The following is an 18,852-nucleotide window of genomic DNA, read 5'->3' as shown; positions in this document are numbered from 1 at the left end:
TACTTAACTTATTGAGATGGAAGTCTGACTTGGCCTTGCCAAGATACTAATTTGTGAATTTCACAACACTGCATGCATTTCTCAGCGAGTGCTTAAATCATTGAGCTTTGTAGAAAGTGCCTTAGAGTATAGAGCGCCCTTGTGCAAGTCTCCAAAATTCAACCATTGCTCCCTGATTGGTATGTTGAATCGTGCCAATTATTGCGTTTAAAATTAAGTTTTGGAATGCGAACTTTGACTACAACTAATTTATAAGGATAGGGCAAGTCAAAGGCAATGAAGTTGATGGGTGTAACATTCTGACCTGGTCATTATACCACTCCCTTATGACGCCCACTTAAGCAAAGCATGCAAATAAAAAAAAGAAAAGGTACATATCAAACATCATGAATAGCAAAAGGGGCATTTTTAAGAGGATACAGCATTACAGCTTAGCGCGAACTAATCCGAGAAGCAGAGTGAAATATAGGAAACCATTATAACAAGGTTGGGAAACTGCAAAAAACAATGCAATTAGGTAGGAGGAAACCGGTCTTCCTTCACGGCATAAACAAAAGTCTTAATATAGAAAACTAAAGGGGAATTCACGACCTAGAAATAGCTCAAACCAAAGAACCAATGCAAGTAATGGGAGGTGCGAAGAGGGCGACTTCGCATTCCTCCCTGACCCAGTTTGGACTCGACACACCTTTTTTGTACTGCCTCTGCGCTGTTTGACTATAAAAGTAAACTTGGAGCTCACGTGTCGTCATATTATGGCCATAAATCTGAAGTTTATGTTTTTTTACTATTACAAAACGGCGTTTGCTCACCAACCAATAATTAAGGATTACACTTCGGTCGATGGAAATGTCCCATTGTTGCCTCTTCACAGTCGCGTCATTCGTTCAGTGCTTTTTTTTTAGCTACTAATTGGCTTCAACAATTATTGCACCAACCATCTCTTTGTTGTCTCACTTAACAAAAACAAGCAAACTAGCTACGCTTACCTCGACCTAACCATACTTATTGAACAGACCTACCTGCCTTTTTGCGCGCATGCACAGGAAGAGCGCGATGGGCCGAGCGCGTGTACCTGTGTTTGCGGCTCCCTCACTCCCTGGCGCAGCCTCACTCCCTGGCGCAGTTTCCGACTTCCCCAGGACCGCAGCAGTGTGATCTCCACGCGGTGTTTATTCAGAAAAGCCGGCAGCTGCCGGGCTGCCTTGAGTCTGCCGGGCTGAAGGGATTCCGTGCCTTTTAGCGGGAGGGCGGAGTCGCGGTAATGTACACAACATCCCAGCCTCTTGAGAGGCGATGCCCGAGAGATAAGCCTCGACAGAAACAGGATCCAGCTGTGTCCCAAAACCAAACAGTTTCGCCGTCCTTTAACACAAGGGCGCGACTCTGCTTTCATAGTACATACTATCTTTTTTATTTTCTTTGTTCCTCTGTTTGCGTGAAACTTTTTCACTTCCTGTGTGTATAGCAATAGTGCAATAAATAGAACACAACCGACAAGTGAACGTGTTGACTGGCACACACAATGGAAGGTGCCCGACTCGTATTAGTATTTCAATTACAGGTTGTGTCCTCTTCTTTATTGAATTAGTCATTGTCGGGTTGTTTGCAAGATACTACTGTGTAACCCACTGCCCCGTATTCGATGTTAACATATCATATATCACTTTGTGTGGAGTATCAGAGAAGTCGGAGTTCAAGCATGTATGAAATAACCACCCCCTTTCTATTAAGTTGGACATCTTGCCGTTGGTTACACTTAAAACGTGCCTGGGACTATTTTTCTTCGATTAGAGCGACATTAAGCAGTTCAGTCCGACTCCTAAACCCGGGCGGAAACCCAGCACTGCGTCGGTTGTCACTTGAATGTAAAAATGTACAACCTCGTGCACAAGAGAGACATCGATTGAACGCCACTGTTCACTTCTATTTCTCCTGTAATGTTTTTCCTTTCTTGTTTACTCCTTACCATTCCCACATAGTCAAAAACCGCCATACTTACCGATGATTGATGATGACTGGCGTAGTTTCACTCTTCTTTTTTGTTTGTACCATCGGAAAGAGGCTCACTTGAACACTGTCCTAGTTAAAGTGGCTTTAAAGATCGACATTCATTGCGTGATTATCCTCTCTCCCTTTTAAATTCGCCCTGCCCGGAGGAGACCCTCGAAGGAGTGTAGGGGAGAGCTGCTTTGCTTTCAAGAGCTGCTGGGCGAGCAGGTTGTTGACTTACCTTTGTGGAGACTCGATGCCCTTCCTTCCGCTCAGAGGCGGAGATTTAACCCTTTCGGTTGTTAGCAGGATAGGCGCCAAAGCTGAAATAATATTAAAGTGTATTAAAGTACACTATTGTACAAAGAGCAGCCCATACCAAAGTGTGGCATTCACGCGCTGAGCACTTATTTGAATGAAGTGTTTATTTTGATTGCTTTAGATGTTGATACTGTGGTAACAGTAATTCCGTGTTTGATGCGAGCTCGAATAACCAGAATAACTGGTCAGCTTGGTTTCTGTTGACAGCATACCTTTTGTTATGTATTGGTGGCAACCAGGGAAAAGATTGGAAGCTCTTAAAAAAAAAAAAATGAGTGACTACATGTGACGGTCGGGTCGTAAGAACAAAATTCGAGTTTTGTAATCTGTCTGTTTTTTTTTTTTTGCACCGCACTTTTTAGGGTTTGTTGTCCTGTTTCTTCTATTTAGTGCGAGTCAGTAGACATTTAAAGATTATTCCCACCTCACATATTCTCCTAGTTGCGTGTTGTTTTTATGTCGCAGGCTACCAGACAATACAGCTGTCTGGTTTGCTAAAAAAACATCTTGGAGACATTCAGAAAGTTGATATAGAAATTCATTCTGCCCGTGGCTTTGCAACTCACATTTTCTTGCTTTCCTATTTTTTTTTACAGAGTTTTATATTGCGCGAACTTGATCCGAATTCGGTATCAGAGCGCTTTACATATCACCAGTTGCATTACATGAGGTTGCAGGCTTTATTTGTTTTAGGCTGTCCAGATTGAGTTTGTAACCTTCCCTTGCCCAAACCTTAATTACAGTATCCTTCAGAATGCTTCCTTTTTGTAAACAGGCTTGTAAATCTTGTTCTATCTCGTCACATTTGCTGTGCATTCAAAGACCGAAATCAGATGTCAGGCGCTGTTTTCCAACGGCTCTTGGTTAATTTTCTTTCCTATGACTTCAAAGTGAGGGGATTATTGTAACAATCTTGCTGGATAAGGGGATAGGAAATAGTCTTTTTCTAGCACACATTTATATGAATTGTGTATATCAGAATTTGGAACACATATGAAGTATTTTTTTTACTTCTGAAGTGTGCAGAAAACAAATTCTTTATCAAAACAAATCATTACACTAGGTGACTAGGTGATTTAATGTCCACGCATTTTCTTCTGTGCACTGTATAGTTTTATTAGTAAAAGACCTCCTGGTCAGAGACCTGCTCTCTCCCCCAGCAGCTCCACTGTTGCTCCACTGCTGCTGACCCCGTTCACCTGTTGATGGTAGGTCTTGGAGGCCCTCCTCCATCCGCAGGCTCCTGCCTGCGCCTTGTCCCTGGTGGTCCAGTGGGAGAGCCTTGCTCTTCTGCTGGTCCGCTGTTGTCTGTCCTGTGTTTGTGCCCCTTTTTCTGTCTTTTGTCTGTCTTTTGACAATTGTTCCTGTAAATTGTCTTGTCTGTATTTAGTTATATTTTGCCTGTTTTTGACTGTTTGTACTGTTCTTCATACGTGTGCTGTTATTGTGCCCTCCCCCCCCCCCGCTGCTGCCCCCCCCTACCAGTTCCCGCTTGTAGCTGCGCTTCCCGCCCCCTTCTCTATTTAATCGTGGTCCGCCGCTGGTGTGCCAAAGCTAAGCCCGTCTGCACCTGTCCCTGGCGCGACCAGTGCCAGGGACCCTGGATCTCCAACCACCCACTGCCACGACTCAGCTGCCCTCCTTGCACTCAATCTCGAAAGGAACAACTTTCCGCTGTCAATGCAAAACGCCACCCACTGCCAGTTCTCCTGCCGTCATTGCTGCCAGACCTTCACCCTCCTCCGCACCCCCATAGCCACCGCCCCCACACCGGACACCAACACCCACGAAGCCCTAAGGTGCATCCTCCTTAAAGTGCGCTCCCTAGTAAAACACGCAGTAGTGATCTGGGACTTCTTTGACACCCTCTCTCCAGACGTTGCCTTCTTCACAGAAACTAGGACCAACTCCAGCTTTGCCCTTGACATCGCCATCCCCAACGGATACAAGATTCAATGGAAGGACCGCCCCAACCGCACAGGAGGACTTGCCATTGCCCACAATAGCTCCCTCTGACTCACAACCTCAAGCTCGAGCGACAGCCTTCCCACCACCAAACACCTCCACTCCCAGATCTAGACCAGCCACAGAACGACCCTAAGAGGCACCCTCGCCTACAGACCTCCTGGACCCTGCACTGCGTTCACCACCACCATCGCCGAACTCATCGCGCCGCACGCCATCACCTCCATTGACTACATGCTCAACGGAGACCTCAACTTCCGCCTCGACCACCTCAGCGACCCCCACTCCGCCACTCTCCTGGACATCCTCCCCAACCTCCGACTGAAACAACTCATCACCACCCCCAACCCCAAAGCAGGACACACTCTCGACTCCATCTTTGCAGTAGGTAACAACATGCACTTCAGCCACACCATGCAACGCCCATGGATGGACCACCACTGCGTACACTTCCACATCAATAAATCCACGGTGCCCAAACCTGCACCCCGCCCTCCACGAAGAAACTGGAGCAAAGTCACAGAGGAGCAGCTCCACTCCACCCTCAACCACGATAACCCCACCACCCCAACCGATGTCAACCTCGCAGCCCAAAAAACTCCACAGATGGATCATCAACTTCGCATACAAGCTCACAACCCTACGTAACCCCAACAGACAGCGCCCCAGAAAGGCCACCTGGTTCACCGCCGATCTCCAAGAATCCAGACGCACCTGCAGACATCTCGAAAAGAACTGGAGAAACAGCAAATCCTCGGAAGACCGCACCACCTACAAAAACGCCAAGACAGAATATCACCAACGCATCAGATCCACCAAAAGGACCTTCATCCAGAACAAGATCGCCGCCAACTCCAGCAACTCCAAGGAACTCATCAGCATCATCCAGGAATTTACCAAACCCCCCAGCGAACCCAAGGACATCACCCTCTCCCAGGACCTCTGCAACAAGCTCGGCTCCTACTTCCATCTGAAAATCAAGGGCCTCTACGACAACTTCAATGACCAGATACCTGACTTTGAAATCACTCCCTCCTCCAGCAACGCTAGCCAGCCCACCATCTCCTCCTGCACCCCAGTCACCACCGAAGACACCGCATCGACAGTGAAAAACATCCACTCAGGAGCTCCCATGTACCTCTGCCGCTGCACAACTTCCACATGCCGCCATCACTCCGCAACTACGACGCACCATCAACGCCACCTTCAAAACCAACATTTTTCCAGGAGACTGGAAACGTGCAGAAGTGAGACCCCTACTCAAGAAACACTCAGCAGATCCCACAGACCTCAAGAACTACCAACCCATCTCCCCTTTGCCACCAAAGTCACAGAGAAGACCGTTAACATCCAACTATCGAAATTCATTGAAGAAAACTCCACCCTCGACCTCTCCCAATCCGGATTCTGCCGCAACCACAGCACCGAGACCTCCCTTCTTCCTGCCACAGATGACATCCGCACCCTTCTCGACCAAGGACACACCGCTGCCCTGATCCTAATCGACCTCTCTGTAGCCTTCAATACCGTATCCCACCACACACTCACTGCCGGACTCCACAACGCCAGCATACAGGGTACCGCCCTCGACTGGCTTTGCTCCATCCTCACCGGAAGAATCAGACTGCCACCCTTCCTCTACGAACCCACGGAAATCAACTGTGGAGTACCCCAGGGATCGTCGCTCAGCCCCATCCTCTTCAACATCTACATGGCCCCCCTCGCCGCCATTGTCAGACATCAAGGACTCCGCATTGTATCCTATGCCGACGACGCCTAGGTCATCCTCTCGCTCACCAAGGACCCCATCTCCACCAAACTCAACTTCCAGGAAGGAATGAAGGACGTCGCATCCTTGATGAGCAGCAGCTGCCTGAAGCTCAACTAAGAGAAGACCAAGGTCCGCGTCCTTGGACCCTCCCCTCTCTGCATGGGACAACACCTGTAGGCCCACCGCCCTTAGCACCCCCCGCCCCCACTGACCACGCCCGAAACCTTGGCATCATACTCCGCTCCTCCCTCTCCATGACCCGACAGGTCAACGCCATCGCCTTCACCTGCTTCCCTCGAAAGACCTTCAAATGGATCCCCCCCAGAATCAAGAAAGACCTTCACCCACGCACTCATAAACAGCAGACTAGACTAGGGAAACACCCTCTACGCCGGGATCACCAAGTCTCTGCTCCGCAAACTCTAGACCATTCAGAACACCGCAGCCAGACTCGTCCTCGGCATCCCCCAACAAGAACACATTAGTAGACACCTGCGTAACCTCCACTGGCTCCCCGTTGAGGAGAGAGTAACTTTCAAGATACCCACCTACGCCTACAAATGCCTCCACAAGATAAAACCCCAATATCTCAAGGATAGAATCTCTTTCGACGTACCCAAAAGGAAACTTCCGATCCGCTGAACTCGCTGAACCCTCGCGCATCAACGGAGCAAGAACGGGTTGAAGAACTCTCTCCTTTATCGCAGCCAAGACCTGGAAAAAGCTCTTGATCGACATCAGACCCGCACCCACCCTGCACATCTTCAGGACGACCCTCAAGACCCGACTCTTTGACTGACCGGAGCTGCTCACCAAGCCGCCAGCGGCTTGAGACCCTCACGGGTTAGTAGCGCGCTTAAAATCCCCCGATTGATTGAAACTGTGTCTTTGTAAATGTAATGGTCATTTCAATTGAAAATGTGCTGTCTGTATTGGCAGTGTGCTACCACACCATGAATACTCCACACCACTCCACTCTACACTGTTCCACACCACTCTACACTGTTCCACACCACTTCACTCTGCTGTGCACCACTTCACTTTACACCACTGCATTCTGCCCCACTCCACTCCTCTCTACTCTGTACGACTCTACTCTGCACTCTTTGCCATTGCACTTGACAGTAATTCAGTCTCGGCCACATCGATCGATGTACTCTGCACAATGTCACTCTACAGCACATTACTCTATGCTACTGGCAACACTGCTCTCTATGCCACTTCACTATATGCCAATAGACTGTACTCCAGTACACTCTATCCAATGCACTTTACTCTGTAACACTCTGTCCCCCTGTGCTCTACGCCTGTCCACCACTCGAATCTATTCTGCACCACTGCATTCTATGCCACTTTATTCTACACCATTATACTCTATGCTACTCTGCCCAACTACACTCTACGCCACTTCACTCTACTCTGAAACAATCTACTCTACGACACTGCACGCTACTCCACTCTATACCACTGCACTCAACGCCACCCTACTCTTAACCACTGCACTCTACGTCCATGCAATATACACAACTACACACATTGCCTGAGGTGCCTGCATTCATCACTGGACCCGGTTTTTAAGCCTAATCTGCGAGGAAGCCCCTTGCTTGGGGAGAGACTGTTTTTGCTCCTGTTCTTGCGGCGCTGCCGCACGAGTCATCTTCCTACGCCGCAAATCCTAAGGTGGGGGACTACGTTTCCCAGAATCCCGACGACGCAGGTGCAGCGCGTCATTGAGAGCGCCCGGAGGTGCTCAAAACCATCGGAGCCCTCTCGAGGCGCAGGATGCATTGCCTGAGGTGCCTGCATTCATCACTGGACCCGGTTTTTAAGCCTAATCTGCAAGGAAGTCCATTGCTTGGGGGGAGACTGTTTTTGCTCCTGTTCTCGTGGCGCTGCCGCACGAGCCACCTTCCTACGCCGCAAATCTTAGGTGGGGGACTACTTTTCCCAGAATCCCGACGGCGCAGGTGCAGCGCGTCATTGAGAGCGCCCGGAGGTGCTCAAAACCATCGGAGCCATCCCGCGGCGCGGGACGCGCCCGGGCCAAGGGCGGGCCCGTCAGCAGCTGGCAGAGGCTGGGCTGGGCCTATCCCCTTGGTTTCACCGCGGAGATCGAACTCGACATCAATATACAGTAAGACTATACCCTGTTGCTATGGCTTCCTGACCTGTTGACGAATCAAGTAGTGATTGTGGACTTGTTAGGACCAGACTATTATAACTGTGCCATTGCTTCATTTAATATAAAAGCTAATAAAACTTGAAAGATCATGGGGAAGCGGAAAATGACAAGCCCAAAGATTCCCCTACAAAACCTACCAGCCTCTCAAGAATCCCTATTGAACTATCTTACGGGGGCTAAGGGGGCCATAAATAAGCAGATTACATCGGTAGAAGAATCCATAGAGGCTAGCTCCCTACGTTCCTCTATAGAAACTGGGCAATTGGCCGTACTGCCGCCCTTGGACCACGAGCCACAAGACCAAAGCAAAAGGTCGGAAACTCAGGTTAATGGCTGTATTCAAAATATTTCTGACAACCTTATAGGTGAGCTGGACTCCTTTTCACAGCCACCACAGAAAAAACACAAAATCCCTTTCTGCCCAGAGAACACTCCTACTTTAGGGTCATGAATAACAACAAAGGACAAGAATCACTTCGTAACACCAGCAACGACCGCCCGAAATCTGCCCATCATGGGAAAAAAAGGCAACAACAAGGAAGGGCCCCAACGGAGGGAAGGGGCACTCCATAAAGAGGCTAGAGGAATTAACCATTGATCTGAAGAGATTATTTATTCTGGTGGAACGACTGGACCTTTATCTAAGGGTGAGCCTGGACCAAGTAAGGGCGAGACTGACACTTATTGAGGATCATGTGTCCCCAGATAAGGAAAATCCCGCTGTTCAAGGGTTGCGGGTGGGAAATGAAGGGAAAATCTCACAGACCAGCAATGACCAAGCTACTCGCAACGACAAGCCCAATTCTAACTTAAAGTCCAGAGAACCCCTCCTTAAAGACCTGTCCACAAAAATAGTTGGCGGGAAACATCCCTTGACGGGAAAGTTTCATGAGAACCCTGTAACCACTCCATTTACTGACGAAAGGCATTTGGAATCAACGTCATACCCAAAACCCTTAGGCCAAAACACCTGTCCACCTGTATTTTTCCCCAGACAACAGGCTGCCCAACCCCCTCCAACTCAATATTGGGCCCCTTCGGCACCAGACTCAGTGCTTGACCTTCCGCCATGTGCTACTCCCTATGTAATAGTCTTAGCAAATGTGCCACCAAAGGGATTAGAAGAGAGAGGAAACATGGGAATCATTAAGGAATAAAGCCCTGTATTTGCTGGGCAGGAAAACATGTCTCGAAGCCCAACTCTTTGCTCAATTTAAGATGGCACGAAGGGTCCAATGCGTCGGTAACACTACAAAAACATTTTCGGGGGACTGCATAGTACTTACATTTAGGTCCCCCAAATTACTTGAAATGGGCCTGGATAGGACTATAGTTAATTTATTGGCTGACCTCCATTCTGGCCTCACTGCAAAAATTAGAGTTTCCTCGAGTGGAAGGTGTACCGATGCTTTTGCTTCTGAAAAAGGAGTCAGACAGGGGTGCATATTGGCACCCCTGTTGTTCACATTATACGTGAACGCCTTGGAGCCTGCTCTCAGGGGCGTGACCCGCGACATTCCGCGTGCGGGGGAACAGGGGGTTCCTGTTCTCCTTTACACGGATGACGCGGTTCTTCTGGCACGCACCGGGGTGGGGCTTCAACGACTCCTGGATGCCTTTGACTCTTTCATGGGTTCACTTGACCTGAAAATAAATGCTAAAAAATCTCAGGTTATGCTTATGGGCAGGGCAGCCAGGAGACCTTTTCACAAAATCTTTCTTTACGGACAGGAAAAGCTTGTTCGCGTAACCTCCTTTCCCTATTTAGGGATTACCTTTGATGAGAAGGGTAACTGGGGTCCCCAAGTTAATAATAGAGTAACCATGTTGGCTAGGACATCTGCAGCCCTTCAGGGGTTCTCTAAAAAACTTGGGGGTAGGCCAATTGCAGCTGTTATTAAAATCTATAAGGCCAAATGTATCTCAGTGGCATCATATGGTGGTTCATTATGGGCATATAGGGGAGTGGAACCTTTACAGACAATAGAAAACACATTTTTTAGATCTGTTCTTGGCGTCCCACAGTCAACCCCGTCTTACACCGTCCATATGGAACTGGGGGAAAGCTACATCACAGACCTGATAAAAACAGCACCTTTAGTTGCTTGGTTGAGGTTGTGGCTCAATAAAGAAATTCCTCTAAACCATATTATATTGAGAGACTGCTTGTCTTTGGACAAAGCTAATAATATTAGGTGGTTGACTTATATCAAGGAAACTTTTTTGAGGTTGGGAAGGCCTGAGCTTTATACTGTAACTGATTCTATAACATCCAAAGATATTGTGTTTACAAAACATGCAATGAAGGAGCTCCTATCCCTGGAGAGGGAAGAATTTGAACTGAAAAAACCCTGTGTCAGGGCCAGTTTAATACTGTCCATACCTAATGGCCCAGAAAGTTACCTGAATATCGTGACCCATCCATACCACAGGCTTATTTTAACCCGTTTTCGTTTTAATTTGATACATTTTAATCTTGGTTTTTATCCTGTATGGAGTACCCCAGAAAAGGCGCCACCATGTTCTTGCGATCATTTCTCTGAACAAAATACTATGCATTTTGTAATGTTTTGCAGTCACTACATTGATGCTCGGAGAATGTTCCTTGTGCCTATACTTAAGGAAGCTGGATTTATCCTAGTTAAACCTGCTCTTATTTTTTTACAACTGTTACAGACTCCCAGGATTATGTTTCATGTGGCTAGTTTTCTGGTGAGAGCTATTAGGAGCAGGAATATTAGATTAAAAAATGTGTCTACCTCCCTTTGTAGCACGGATTGTGCACTTTAATTAGGCTATTTGTAATTATATTGGGACTGTAATTATAAAAATAATTGTAACAGGGACATTGGTGTCGGTAACGATCATCTTGCTGGGGATTTTTTTCTTAACCTTTTCTCTTTTTTAAGCTTTTTGCACATTAGCACTTTGCACTTTATACTTCGTACTTGATATGAACTGTATTATGGTCTATGATGACTTTTATCTTGTTGTATTTTAACTGTCTTTAATGTACGTAATTCTTGTATTTGTCTTAATGTAATATGTATTTTGCCATTGTCTTTGTATGATATTAAGTTATCGCAATAAAGTATTTTGACTGACTGACTGACTGACTGAAGAACATCCTTTGGGTAGTTGGACATAACATCCTGGAGCCAGCTTTGTTTAATATTCTTCCACTTGGCTTTTTCTACCCTCCACGTGTTAACCAAACTAATTGTCCCGCAAAAAGATTCAACGCCCCAATGTCGAACAACTATTATGGCATCCCGACACATAATCAATTTAATGTATTATCTGGGCTGGATGGTATCGATTGACTGGGGAAAGATAATGCCATGAAACCGGTCATACAGGAACCTGAAACTGTGCAGAGCTCAGTAAATAAATATAATTATTCCACTTCCATTAATTTGATTACTCCGATGGTAGTAGACAACAATAGGACTAACAAGGACAATACACCTTACTTTTTTGCTGTTCGGCCTCCAAGTCCGGCACTATTCACTCCCAGCATAGTGAGTAATGAAGATAATTACAACCAGACCGAGGAGCCTTATATCAAAATATTGAGCAGCCCCTCTCTACCATTGATTTAGAACTAAGAATCACCTTTTGGAATGTAGCTGGCCTTCGTCCTAAATTGACGAATGACATTTAGCTACAATTTGTAGTCCTCATTAATGTCATTTGCCTTCAGGAGACCTGGGCGACGGAACAACTACATATGGTGGGCTATATAACCTTTTTTCTGTAGCGCCCTCCTCTATGTCTCGGGGAGAGGTAAAGGTGGATTGTCAATTTTCATCTCAAATCTCTTGGTTTTTAAGAACAACGTATCTTATAAAACCGAACCAAATTTCCAAATACAATTGCTGGACCTTAATGGTCGGGACACATACGTCCTGGTAAACTTATATAACAACTTAAACCAGACCGATCTAGCAATGGTGGTACAGAAAATAACGTACCATCTTCAGGAACTGGAAAATAAGCTAAACAAAAATAACATCATTATCTGGGGGGGAGATTTTAACCTTACTCTTTGTCCCTAAAGCAGTAAACAAAACTGTGGTCTATTAGATGAACACGGACTTTCAATAACTCACTTTGGTCATACAAAGGTTGGAGAGCGATTGAATGAGGCAATAAGTATTTTGGACCTGGGCCTGGCAAACGACTTAGTGTCCCCCTCAGTTCCCTTAACTAGCACTTACAACGGGAGGGGACCTGAGAGTACCATAGATTTTATTTTCACTTCAGTTACTGCTGCATCCCGTATTGCTAATTTTACTATTCATGACAACTCAACTAGTGACCATTTTCTGATCAGCGTATTGGTAAAGTTGCCAAGCAACAATCAAAGGCGAAATTTGGGGCACATCAAAAGTCTTGGCATACCACGCATGGATAGACCTAATGGGTATTCCCTCAAATGGGAAAAATGGACCCACTAGTAATAACCACTGAGGTGGTAAGTAAATCCCTAGAATCAATAAATAATTGTTTGGACCTTAACGCCACTGATGCGGAGGTCCTAAAGAGCTTCTCAAAAATAACAGCGGCAGTAAAGGGAGCTCTTTATAGGGAATTAACCACTTGGATGCTAAGGGGTGTGCTAGGAGGTCCATGTAATTTCCATTGAAATCAATGGAAACTCCATGACGAGTTACCCCTGTCATTAGCAGCGAAGGGGTTAAAGGACAATCCACCAAAGAATAAAGGATGGTTTGATAAGACCTGTTCAAAAGCCCACTCCAACTTAAAAACGGCCTTACATAAAACACCGAGGGACAAGCAGGAAATCGCCTTTACCAGAAGGGCATATAACAAGGCGATAAAGAACAGGAAAATAGAACTCAAGAAAGATCTCTGGACCCAATTACACAATAGCTGTATCCTTAAAAACAACATCATCTTCTGGAAGGTTATTAGATCACCTTTCCTTACAGACAATATCACCAATGACACTATGGATAAACCAATGATGAGGTAGCATGGGTGAATCATTTCCTGGGAATCTTCGGGATTCCCCACTCCCAGGCACTATCTAACAACAAAGAGGTCATAGTTCAATCGCCATCTTCCCGATTACATTGGGTATATCTATTGATGAAGTAGAAGCGGCCCTCTCAGCAAGTAAAGGCGGAAAGGCCCCAGGCCCGGATGGAGTTCCGGTGGACCTCATTAAATATAACATGGAATTGTGGTCCCCGATTCTGACGAGAGTCTTGGAGGCATCTTGTGCTACGGGTCTCCCTGACTCTTGGTCGGATTCTATCTTGGTGTCAATTTTTAAAAAGGGAGACCGTAATCTGCCATCATGCTATAGACCAATTTCACTGTTAGATTCCCTAGGTAAGGTGGCAGGCCGTGTCATTCTTAATCGACTACAGATGTGGGTTACAGACAACGGAAAACTCTCCGACATACAGTACGGATTTAGAGAAGGACTTGGTACTATTGACCAAGTGCTAAATCTCTCTCTTTTAGCGGTATGTGACGGCCAAAGGCGGGAATTTGTACCTAGCATACGTTGATCTTTCAGCAGCCTTTGACTGCGTCAGCCATTCCAAGCTCTGGGGCATATTGGAGGAAATGGAGGTTGAGCTCCCTTTAATAAATTTCTTACGGGAACTATATACCAGGGCTACAGCTAGGGTTAGGTTCAGCAACAAAGGGGAACTCACGGCGTCATTCGGTGTGCAGAGAGGAGTCCAACAAAGATGCGTCCTGGCCCCCTTTCTCTTTACCCTTTATACCAACAGGCTGGAACATGCTATGTTACAGGGGTGCCAGGACCTACCGTTGATAAATGGCCGATCAATTCCGGCCCTCCTGTATGCCGATGACGCCGTGATCCTCGCACGTACACCCGTTGAACTCCAACGTGCCGTGACAAGATACCACAGCTTTATAGCGGACCTAGACCTTAATATTAATATCAAAAAACTTTCATCATGTCTATAGTCAGGGGCCGCAAGAAAGTTTGGGATATCTTTGTCGAAAACGTAAAACTTGAAACAACAAAAACCTACCCTTACCTTGGCGTTTTGATAGACGACAAGTGCTTTTGGAAGCAGGCCATCGAGATTAGAAAGCTGCACTTCACGAGGGCCATAACAGCTTTGGTTAGCTTCACACAAAGGTTGGGCGGTAGACCACCAACGGAACTGATTAAAATTTACAAAGCTAAATGTATCAGCGTTACAACCTACGGAGCGGCCCTTTGGGGTAATCGGAATATCGAAGCCCTACAGAAAGCTGAGAACTAAGATTCATACTCGCCGTCCCCCCAAGTTCCTCAACATACAACTGTCACCTAGAGCTCGGCCTTACATATCTAACCGACATAATTAGGCTTCAAGCGATGCTTTTGTGGTACCGCATTCCGAAAAAACTGCCCTTACTCGAGGGTTGCTAGAAGACTGCCTCCTATTAGAAAATGGCTCACGTACATTAAAAAATTCTTCCATGATTTAGGATTGGGTAAATATTACTCTTTCCCTCTGACAATAATAGAACTATCTGGGAAAGAATTCAAAACAACGTGCTTGAGCCACTTAGAACAACTCAGGTTGGCCAACGAGATCAGCAAACCCGCTGTTCAGCATGCATTAATGATACAGCCTACCCTAGCTATCCAGCCCTATTTAACGTTCGAACACTAGGCCTACAATAGATTTCTACTGACCCGCTTCAGGTGGAATATATTTCACCATCTGGTGTCATTTCCAGAGGTGAACACGTGGGTTACACACTTAATTACTTGCCCATGTGACGATATTTCAAATCAGTCTACCATACATGTCGTTCTCTTTTGTAAGTTTTATAAGGAGCCTAGGACACGCTGCTTGCTCCCATTATTAAAACACTTGGCCCAAAGAAGATGTCGCCCAGCTTACATCGCCTTACAATTATTGGAGACAACATATATGGCAGAAAATATTGTTAGATTCTTGAAATTTTGTGTTAAACACAGGGCAAATCTAGGTTAACGGAATGAACTGTATTGCGCTTCTTTTGTCTCAAGAATCATGAATATTAAGATACATGTTTACAGTCCAAAGTGACCTCCATTGTTGTATATAATGACTTGGTGAATGTGTCATGAAATGTTATCTAATTAATTAAAAAAATTTATGCATTTAATGGTATGTTTTAAGGTGTATAAAATGAATTGTACTTTTATGGTTTTCTAAAATTGAAACCCGAATAAAGATGATTTTGATTTGATTTGATACACAACTACACTCTGTCACTGCACTCTACACCACAGTACTCTACTCTGCATCACTGTACTCTAAGCCATTCTACTCTACATCCGTGCACTCTGACACTCTACTCTGCAACACTGCACTCTGCCACTCTACTCTACACTGCTTCCTTCTTCAGCAGTATACTCTGCTCTGTACCACTCTATGCTGGTCTGCACCACTCTACGCCACTCAACTGTACTCTGCATCACTCTATGCCACTGCCCTCTGCATCACTCTACGCCACTCTATTCTGCCACTCTGCGCCACACCACTCTCCGCCACTTCACTCGACACCACTTCCCTCTACTATGCACCACTCCAATCTACTCCACTGCGCTCTACGACAATGCATTGTACTCCACTAAATTCGACGCCACTGCACTCTATGCCACTAAACTCTGTAACACTCAGCGCCAGTGCACTCTATACAAAGTCCACTTTGTCACTCCAGTGGACGCCACTGTTATATTCCATACAGGGACCCCCATATAGGTCTGGGTAGCATCATAACCCTTCACTTACATTCTCTCCTATATTACATACATAACTGATTTGAGGGACTGACTTTTTACCTAGTTACAATACAATACACAGTACGTAGGGTTTTTCCCTGAACTCTGGCCTCATAAATTATCCATGAGGATTCTTAGTTTCTTGGAATCACAGCAGGACCATCATCTACTGCATAACTATGCATCCTAAATCCGACATTGGCACTGCAAGGTAGAACCCCCTGGGGATACCTTAGGGTCTATAAACATCACCTCTTGCTGAGATAGTCAGAGCAAATCACGACTTCAGTGCCAACACACTGATGTGAGACACTGAGGTTCCTGCATGCAGACACTCCAGCTTGCAGTGGTCTGACATTCCTTGCGGGGTGTTCAGCTCGAGACCAGAACGGGGTCCCACAGGCTAACATCAGGTAATGGGGTTAGCTTTATCCTAGACGTATTCTTGGCGTTACACCTACTCACATGCTAGGTACAGTTAGGTATATCTAGTAAGAGTGCATCGTAGGAGTACACATTTTATTGCCATGTCTTTTATATACTCGACTATATTTATGATTGAAGCAAAATGGTAGAGACCTACCATCTGTTTACTTTCTTAGTGCTGCAACTCATTTATATATACTGTCTACTGGGGATTTCAGTGCACTTATTTTACACTAGAATAACGACTGTTCGATAAGTACTTATTGAAAACGTCCCAACCGCTTATTCTGTGATTCTCTCTGAGAACAAGTGAGCACGAGTGACAAAGGGGAAAGTAAGTTACTGTTTCCACAGTATTGAGGGATCAGGGTTGTCTTGTTTGATAGTTGCCATGAACTATTCTCTCCTTGGTAAGAGGAGGTTATAGTGGCATTGCGAACTAGCTGCTACACGGGCCAACATTCCCGGTGGGGGTGTCTGGAATCAGTCTGGACACCAGTCACTCTACGCCACTCTACTCTGTCACTCTGTGCCACGCCAATCTCCGCCACTTCACTCTGTACCACTTCCCTCTACTATGCACCACTCCAATCTACTCCACTGTGCACTACAACAATGCATTGTACTCCACTAAATTCGATGCCACTGCACTCTATGCCACTAAACTCTGTAACACTCTGTCAGTGCACTCTACACAAAGTCCACTTTGTCACTCCAGTGGATGCCACTCTATGCAACTCCTACTATGCCTCTTCAATACACAACAATCTCTGCCACTCCACTCTACTCTGTTCTTCGCTGTTCAACTCTACAACACTTCAAGCCACTCTCCTCTATGCCACTAACGTTTAGCCATACTGAACAGCAGCCACACTGGTGTACAACATGGCTAAAACACATAGGCAAAGCCAATAGTCCTTGCATATTTGCTTTGCTAATGCTCGTTTGGTCTGGACATTTCAACAGTCAAATTGGGGTGATTCAGAGGCTAGCAGAGAGTCTCTCTCCTATCAGTGAATAGTCCTTGCTGCACATACTCACCGATATCTCCTTATTTTGACATCTGTGTATGGTTATACTTCATGAACCTTTTAAGATGGACATAAGGCGGGATATTGGGGCAGCATAAAATGCCTATGAATGTTTTTTTCCGCAAAGGAGGACTCATGAAGGATGCACAAAGAGAAGTCTGCATTTATCTTAGGGTGTGAATTTGAATCCCATACAGTTGTTCTGCACCATAGAATGAAGCATCTAGGATAAGATAGACTAGATAATTACTGCTAAATAGTGGGAAAGTATTATCGATGGGGAGGGCTTATCAAACGTAACTAGTAGGCCACTCGCAAAGTCTAAGAAAAACATGGCCGTTCTCTGCGGTGTTCCGCCAGTGACGGAGTATGTTAAGTCGTACTGCTCACACTGATTTTAAGCACCAGGAGTTTGACTGCGCTATAAAATCAGCACGAATGGCACTTTGTGTCATGCCTGAGTGCGCTGCTGCTTTATACTGCACGAGTAGACATTCTACTCGAGCAGCAGGTTCCTCAACTTGAGCCCAGATTTCTCAACGTGAGCGGTGGCGACATCCTCCATGTAGATATCTTGCCAAGAGGAGGTCCAGCGCGATTTTTGGCTTGAATGCGCTCGCCAATTTACAGTTGGTGAGCCCCGCGAGAGAAAAAAAACTCTGTGTTGCTTTGCTGAGTTTTGCAGACCTCCGCATGGACGTCGAATTGGGCAAATGGCTCCAAATTGCGCCGCTGGCACAGCGGAATTCTTCACCCACCCCTAGAAACGAATGCTTTTTTTTTTGCTTTCTTTTTTTAACAAAAGTCTGGTTTCATTTGGTTTTCTTTAGCCCAGTTCAAATGTTGAGAACCTTCTCACTTAGCAAGGAAACTGATTTCAAAAAGATAGTTAATCTTTCCCATTTTCAGAAGTGGCTTATCTATTTTGTCAGTATAATTAGTTTTTAAGTCAACACAAAGTTAATTGCAACTTATATACAAGCGACTCTCTTTTCCTCCCAGCTAGTGGTACCAAAAGCCATTATTTTTGTGGACAAGAAATTATACTGTTGTAAGTAAGAGTTGCCATATTAAAATTAACAAACTCTCCTCAGATAGTTGCATTGTTTGAAATCAAAACCTTACATTTTAGTTACTCAATTCAAGCATCACATCATTTGGACCTCTTTCAAGGTGTTGCTTTTAAGTGAAGAGGAAATATTAGATTACCAATTAAGACTAGTATACTCGCAACATTTTAAGTTAGGCGGGCTAACTTCCAAGTAAAATAATTTATTTATTTATTTATACAAGATTTATAATGCACATGGCTGCCCCAGCGACGAGGCGTCCCAGCGCAACCAGAAACCGTCAGAGCAATCTGGAAACTAACAAATGCGGAAGTTACAGA

At 45.6% G+C, this 18,852-nt stretch overlaps 2 protein-coding genes across 8 annotated transcripts in view; one reads left to right on the top strand and one right to left on the bottom strand.

Annotated features, from left to right (window-relative positions):
• STX19 (syntaxin 19) overlaps positions 1-2,355 on the bottom strand; it is a 62,357-nt gene extending 60,002 nt beyond the window's left edge. For 2 of the 4 annotated variants that reach the window (XM_078657712.1, XM_078657715.1), the window contains exon 1: positions 2,003-2,200. The gene's annotated coding sequence lies outside the window, so the exon portion shown is untranslated. Of the gene's footprint in view, positions 1-1,022; positions 1,093-2,002; positions 2,201-2,233 lie in introns of those variants that run through there. The other 2 variants (XM_078657713.1, XM_078657714.1) reach the window with 2 other exon arrangements.
• The window catches only part of ARL13B (ARF like GTPase 13B), a 669,439-nt gene that overhangs the window by 419,864 nt on the left and 230,723 nt on the right, over positions 1-18,852 (top strand). The gene's annotated exons all lie outside the window — the stretch shown is intronic.

The sequence above is a fragment of the Lissotriton helveticus genome, chromosome 8 (assembly GCF_964261635.1).
Source record: "Lissotriton helveticus chromosome 8, aLisHel1.1, whole genome shotgun sequence".
Classification (NCBI taxonomy): domain Eukaryota; kingdom Metazoa; phylum Chordata; class Amphibia; order Caudata; family Salamandridae; genus Lissotriton; species Lissotriton helveticus.
The sequence above is the reverse complement of the archived record's forward strand: the minus strand, read 5'-3'. Positions and strand labels throughout refer to the sequence as shown.